Here is a 7,388-nt window from a genome sequence, read left to right on the forward strand (position 1 = left end):
ACACTCGAATCTGTTCGTTCGTGAAGTAGTAGCGTTTTATTCATGAGGGCAGTTTGAGAGGTGCAACTCAGAACAAAATAACTAACAGAACTACAGACTGCACTTTCCATGAGCTGTATGTGAGGCTTGGAGATACGAAGGAAAAGTCTTGATTTTGGTTAGTTCTTTTGCATAATAAAAAAGTCTCTGAAACTGTCAAATAATTATTTGGACATGCTTTTACTTCAAGTCACGGTGTGTGTTCACTCCATAGCAGTTGTGGTGGTGTTTTCATAGCAGTGGCAGGGAAGAGGTAGGTCCACATGACATGGAGTTCAGATAGATTTTGTAGGCTGCAGTTGTCCTAGGTCAGTCCAGTCACATCAACTTGATGTAGGACTGAAATAGCAAGGAACAAACTGTCACTTTACTTATGGCTCTGGGTGGACTTACTGTGTTAGTTCTCCAACAATTACCATGCCTCTGCATTATGCTCTGTTTCCCTAAGTGTTACATACACACCTCTGTAGGTAGCACCCTAGCAGCCTAGTGCTGGCTTTGGGGAATACTAAAGCCATGGATCTCTGACTCAAAAGACAAAATGTTTTAATTGACAGCTGAGAATAGGTGCCTTTTGGGGCACTTGGCTGCTGCAAATTCCAACCTGTAAGCTGGCTGCAGATGAATTAATTCTTCGACAGAGGATAATGAGATGGGATAGCCTAGTGGATTCATTGCAAAACTGAGAAACTTCTGGTATCCATTCAGACTTATACCATTTGAGATATAACCAGCAACTCGCCAAAGTGCTACAAACGTGAAATTTAGATACGCCAATTCCTAGGTTAGTTAGCCAGAGGAAAGTGGCTAAGAGCAGTTAAATAATTAATCCAACTTCATATTAACCACCAGAACATATGTTTGTCTGTTCATCCGGTGGTAGATGTCCAGATAACATGGATTTTTCCTTGAAAAGAAGAAATAATATTATTTAATATTTTTATTGGGTTCCTCCCACTTTGTCACAATTCCCTTTCATTGAAGATACGTGAAAAAAAGTTTAAATGGACCCTGAAAGAAAATATTGACTTTAGGTAATTTAGAGACTTCTTGACAATTAGAGTGGTAGGACATATGACACAACTGAACTGGATAATGGACTTAATTCCTATGCAGCAGCCTTAACTGTTTTTTTTGTTCAAGCAGTAGCCGCCAGTTAATGCACATTTAAGGTTAGTTATTCCTTTAGCTGATTTATCAGTATGTCTTAGCAAAGTCTTAGCAAAAAAAAAAATCATTAAAGTTTTCATTTTGAGAAGAGAGATGTGAGATGGTGGGGTTGTTCCTCATTTTCTTAAGCAGAGTCTGGTAAGTGATGTGAGTCATTGTTCGAAAGTGAAGCTGATGTGTATGGTAGATAGAAAAAGCATTCTCTGCAATGATTTTGAACTATCTGTTTTTGTCATATGATTGCCGTTCTTTTTTTTCTGAGTGAAATGATGTATAAAGAGCTATTCTAAAGTATCTGTTGAAACAAATGCATTGAAGATCACTACTTGTTCTATTCTTAAAAATTAACTTCCCATATCTTCATAGGAAGTATGAGTTTTATTTTTGTGAGATTGTGTTGTTGATAATTTTCTAACTGATCTATTTATATCTGATAATTTTGGATAAAACACTTTTTTTCCTGGCTTTCAGTTACGAGAGAGATAATATTTAATAGAAAGAAATAAAAGCAAGTTTTAGTCTGCCTTCTCCCTCTTTTCAGAGCAGACTACTGACTGGTTAACAAATATGACAAATTAAAAAAATAAAAAATTTAACAAATTGAATGTGGCCAGTCATATCTCTGGAAAATGCTGTAAAATGAGTGAAGCTAATGAATTAAAGCATTATTATTGTATGTTTGGTGCCATAACATCACACATATAATAGCATAAGTACATATCTATGGAAGCAACTAATTTTTATTGTCTGTTCACTAGTGAAGCTTGCTTTACCTTCTAAATTATGTTTGGAAGGATGAAGATAGGTCAGTGAAAGGAAGGATGTAGTCAAGCAGATCATGTAAATGCAGCTCCATTTGTTGTTGCTGGTAGTCAGGATTGCAGGCTAAGCAATGTCTTTGGAGACTGCCTTGCAGAACAGAATCACAGAATCACAGAATCACAGAATCACAGAATAACCAGGTTGGAAGAGACCCACCGGATCATCGAGTCCAACCGTTCCTATCAAACACTAAACCATATCCCTCAGCACCTCATCCACCTGTGCCTTAAACACCTCCAGGGAAGGTGACTCAACCACAGCACTTGGGTTTGTGCTCAACTGGACTAGGAAGAACAGGATACTGTTTTTTTTAATAGCATAGCCTTTTAATAGCATTACTTGTCAGATGCAGAAGTTTTTTTTTTGTGTAAGAAAACTGCACAGAGTTTGATTTCTTCTGGTGCAATTTCTCTCCATCCATAACAGAAGCAACAAGTAATCTCATTTGTATGTGTGCTTTAAGGTTCAGAAAGTGTTCATCTGTAACTTATTAGCTCAGAAATTCCCAGGTAGTTTTCTACCTGCATGATAACCAGTCCCAGGTATCCTCTATAACTTCAGAAGTCAGGCAGGACTGAGGGCATTCATTTAACATTGCTGTGGACAATTCCCAGTTTACTTAATGAGACATGTCTTGCTTGTCTCTGAATCTTCATACTTTGCCCTTACCACAGCAGAATCAGGCATAGGTCCACAGAAAGACTTGGTAAAATCTAGTCATCTGCCTACATGAGTGTAATGTACAAAACATTTGTTCACCTAAAATAGGAGTTGAGTAGAATTAAGACACATAAACACAAGGTTGCATTTCACAAAAGTTTTGCCTGATCTCCTAGGTAATTTTGAAGGTAGAAATTTACTCTCCTTTGTGCTTAGATATCTGCTTCCGTATAGATGTAAAACTGCTTCCTTCTTGCCAGGTCTTTGCTTGGCTTAACACTTTCCTCATTTTTAAATCATCAGATTAGGCTTCTGGTGTCTTAAGTTCCCTGAAAAGCCTGATCCAGTAGCTGTGGCTGTAGGGTGCTTCACCAGCCTTGGTGTGAAGAGTCTTGTGTCTGTCCTAGCACTGAAATGAGGCTGGTGATTCATCTGGGCTGAGGAGGTTGTGGCACTTGCTCTGCTTCTTGCTGAAGTTGTGCTTCACTGCAGAATGGAAGGTTCATAAAGCCTATAAGATCTAAGGGCTAAAGTATTGAGTTTGATCCCACTTCTGGGTCAATTTAAAACATGAAATCATGTCAAAACAACTTAAAGAAGTTCACCATCAAAAGTATTGCTAACTTATTTAGGAGCATCACTTTCCACCTGTTGAGTTTTTAAGACCTTAAAGGGTCTTTGCTTTAATTTATGCACTTCTATGCACTTCTGTCTGTCTGTCCTTGATGAGCAGGATGATAGACTGGCACTAAATGGCCAGCTACAGCTTCCAGAACTTTTTAGGTGAACAGTGATAAAATTGGCATTTTCCTTGGGTCATCAATGACAGCTTTTGGCAGGTAGATTGCTAAGACATATTTGTGAATTGGCATCATCAGTGATGCCAACACAATCTCGGGACTTTGGAGGTTTGTCATTTCAATGTTTACTCTCAAGAAACAGAATATGTGTGTGTGGTGAGGCACTGGCACAGGTTGCCCAGGGAAGTTGTGGCTGCCCCATCCCTGGAGGTGTTCAAGGCCAGGTTGGACGGGGCCTTGAGAAGCCTGATCTAGTGGGGTGTCCCTGCCCATAGCAGGGGTTTTGGAACAAGATGATCGTTAAGGTCCCTCTCAACCCTAACTGTTCTATGATTCTATGATTCTATATGCAGTTTTGCTCTGGTGTGATTACATACAAAGTAGTTCTAAGTCTTATAAAGAAATAGCAGCACTGTACTACTGCCATTATCAGACTGTATTTGTAAAAGCTATTTTTTCACAAGTCCGTGTCTCCAACTTTTTTCTAAACGAGGAAAATATAAGACTTTCTGGAAGGCAAAAAAAAATGCTATAGTTTTTTTGGATGCTGCCCAAATAAAATTTTCTATTTGCAAATGATTAAGATTTCTGCTACATTTAGAAAATGCTTTTGTATTTTATGTTCTCCTGTCTAAGTTTATTCATTTGCTTGGGGCACTGAGTAGAAGGGAGGGAATTTTAGATCATTATTTGTTGTCTTGCTGTTGGTTGGTGATACATGAACCATGGGATGAGAAACTCCTCTTGTGAATAACTTGAATTATCAGTCTAGATAGCAACACACCTACTTACTTTAGCATTAGGAAATTGCCAAATCCATACTTAGAATGAGAAATATCATTTTGACAATGGTAGCATGATGCAATTAATATTCTTAAGATTTTGCAAGAGTTAGTCATGGTAAATAGAAGAATTACTGTACAGCTTCATGTGACACTAAAACACCCCTATTGTGCTATTACAGTTTCTGTATTTATAAACTAACTTATACAAGCAAAGAGTGATTTGGGTTTGTTGGTGTTTTTTTTTTTAATATAGTAGATCATGCATCTAATAAACTCTAATTTTAAATAGTGGCAAAGTTCTCCAGAATGGCTTTATGAATTAAATACTTCATAAAGCCTGGTTCAAGGTGTAGTGGTTTCTTCTGACTCTTGGAAATGGTTTGGGCAACTTGGATGTTTCTTACATCTGACAGGTGAGTGAACAGATTGTGTTGCAAAGAATGGTAGAAATACTGGACACTGTGGTGAATACCATATAATGAAAGAAATCTAAACAATTCTTGTGGACAACTCCATGGATAAAACATTTTTCAGGTGGCTGGGTAGTTGTTAAGGGGTTCTACCCAGAGGCTATTCTGTCCTGGAACCTCTCCTATTTAATATTTCTGCTGGTGATCTGGAGAAGGAGACACCCATCAAGTGCACTCTCATCAGTTTTGCAGATGCCACCAAATTGCAGGATCCAGTAAATATGCTGTAGGTCAGGGCTGATGTTCATGGGAACCTGGAGAAGTTGCAGGAATGGGCTGACAGGAACCCTTCATGGGATTCAAGAAGGACAGATGCAGAGCCCAGTGTTTAGGAAGGAAGAACCCCCCCTTACAGAACTACAGGCTGGAGAGCAGCTCTGCTGAAAGGGACTTGGGACGCAGCACGAACAAGAGCCAGCAGTGTCCCCAGGCAGTGGAGGACAACAGCCTCCCAGGCAGTATGAACAGGAGCATGGTCACTAGGTATACAGAAGCAGCTATTCACCTCTACTAAGCCAACCACACCTGGATGCTGCATCCAGTTTTGGGACCTCCATACAAGAAAGACATTGGCCGATCACAGCAGGTCCAGCAAAGGCCACCACAATAGTTGAGGGCTGGAGCACCTCTTCTGTGACGAGAGGCCAAGGAAGAAGGGCTTGTTCATCCTGGAGAAGTAAGAGCTGCAGGGGGACCTCACAGCAGCCGCCCAACATCTAGAGGGAGGTCATAAAGAACATGATTCCGAGCTGTCCACAGTGAAGTATGGTGAGAGGGTGGGAGAAAACGAGCAAAAATTTAAAAAGGAGGTTCAGGCTGGACATAACACTTTTCCACCTGAAATGCGATCCAGCAGTGACACAGGTTGCCCAGAAAGGTTGCGCATTCTCCGTCCGTGGGAGTCTTCAAGATGCCCTGGATAAAGTCCCGAGCAACTTGCTCTGCCCCAAGAGGTGGTCCTGCTTTGAGCGTTAGATAGAACTAGAGATCTCTGAGGTCCCTCCAAAGCGGACTTGTGCTGTCCTATGAGACCCAATGGGAAAGTCAGATACAGATACATAATAGCAAAATAGTCAGGGAAGTATCCTGTAATAGTTTATATAGGTGAACTTCTCATGAATGGGTTTTGTTTACTTGCTTTTTGTAAAGTCCAACATACACCCTTTGTGGCCTCGGCTGAACTTAGATGTATAGCTATTACAGTCTTGAATGTTTGGAGACCTGCACAAATCAAAATATTGGTATTTTAATACCACTCCATAGTGGTGTCCTGGAGGTAACGCTCCAGAGGACTCTGGGTCCAGTCTTGGTGTCACTGGTCAGGTCAGTCCTTTGTTCTTAATACCAGGTGGTGGGAAGCTGCCCAGTCTCCACTGGGCTGAAAGCAAAGACATTCTGCCTTGTAAAACTGCCAGTAGCTTAAACAGACAGAAATATCTTCTCAAGTCATGAGCACCTAGTTAGCGAGTTCAGCAGCTGGCCAGCCTGTAATTGTTTAGTGCTTCCCTCACCAGCTCAGTGGGAATTACTGTGGTAGGAACTGCTGTAGGGAACAAACTGATCAGCTAAGAGAGGCTTAAAGATCCGAGTGTTGAGGTTACTGACACCAATTCAAGTCTCTTGAATTAAGTAGAGGGCTACAAGATTCCCAGTTAGATTTTCTTTACTCACAGCTGGGGAGGAAGCAACGGGGGTTCCCTTTTGAGAAAGAAGTCCTTTGCAAGCTCTTATTTGTTGTGTATCTCCTGATCTTAGTGAATTATTTAACTACCAACCCACGTAGAACCCATTTCAACAGGGGCCTTAAATACCTGGGAAAGTGAGCTGGAAGCTAGGTGCTCTGCCAGAAAGCAACATCTGCAGCTTGCTTGCATGCTCAGTTGGCATCTCCATATGCTGCTATTACACAATTAAATATTTCATTCTTCAGTAAGTCAGCTTTGGTCTTTTCCACTATCCCCATCATTAAGAACACAGCTCTGCAGATGTTTCCATGGCTTCTGCCTTCCCTTTAGGCCATCTTCTCAGTAATGGTGAAAATGCCCTCACTATCCATCGTTCTCTCAGTGCAGCCACTCTACATAGAGTCTTCAATAATTCATAAATTTGCAGGAGGTGCACCAAAATTATTTTAGCTACTTCCAACTTTTTTGGACAGAAGGATAATATAAATGATTTCAGAGTAACTAAAGTAAGTCAGTTCATTGATGAAAGCACTTAAATAAAACTTATTAGCTATTCAGGAGGAAGGTTTCACTAAAGGTACAATGCATTTACGTATTAAAGTGCAGCTCAGCTCCTGAAAAATAACTCTGTAAACAAGCACTTGTCACATCTTGTTTTTGTTGATTTTTTTTCCTCCTTCTAAATATGTTTTCTACTGTAAACAGTATCGCTGTCATGATTTAACTGTGAAGTAGCTGGATCCTAGTCCTAACGGAGTCAATTGCCAGTGAGTTACACTTGTGTGTTGCTGATGTTCAGGTAGGGTTACAGGCATTCGCCCAAGACAGAAGGCACAAGGCAGTGTTACCCATGACACAACCTAACCCCAGAAGCTTTTTGAGCGTGATGTTTGAGATGAAAAGATCAGGCTGTGATTCAGTTTTGTAAGTCTGGCAAAAAAAATTGTTAACTGAGAA

The sequence above is a fragment of the Phaenicophaeus curvirostris genome, chromosome 1, assembly GCF_032191515.1.
Source record: "Phaenicophaeus curvirostris isolate KB17595 chromosome 1, BPBGC_Pcur_1.0, whole genome shotgun sequence".
NCBI lineage: Eukaryota > Metazoa > Chordata > Aves > Cuculiformes > Cuculidae > Phaenicophaeus > Phaenicophaeus curvirostris.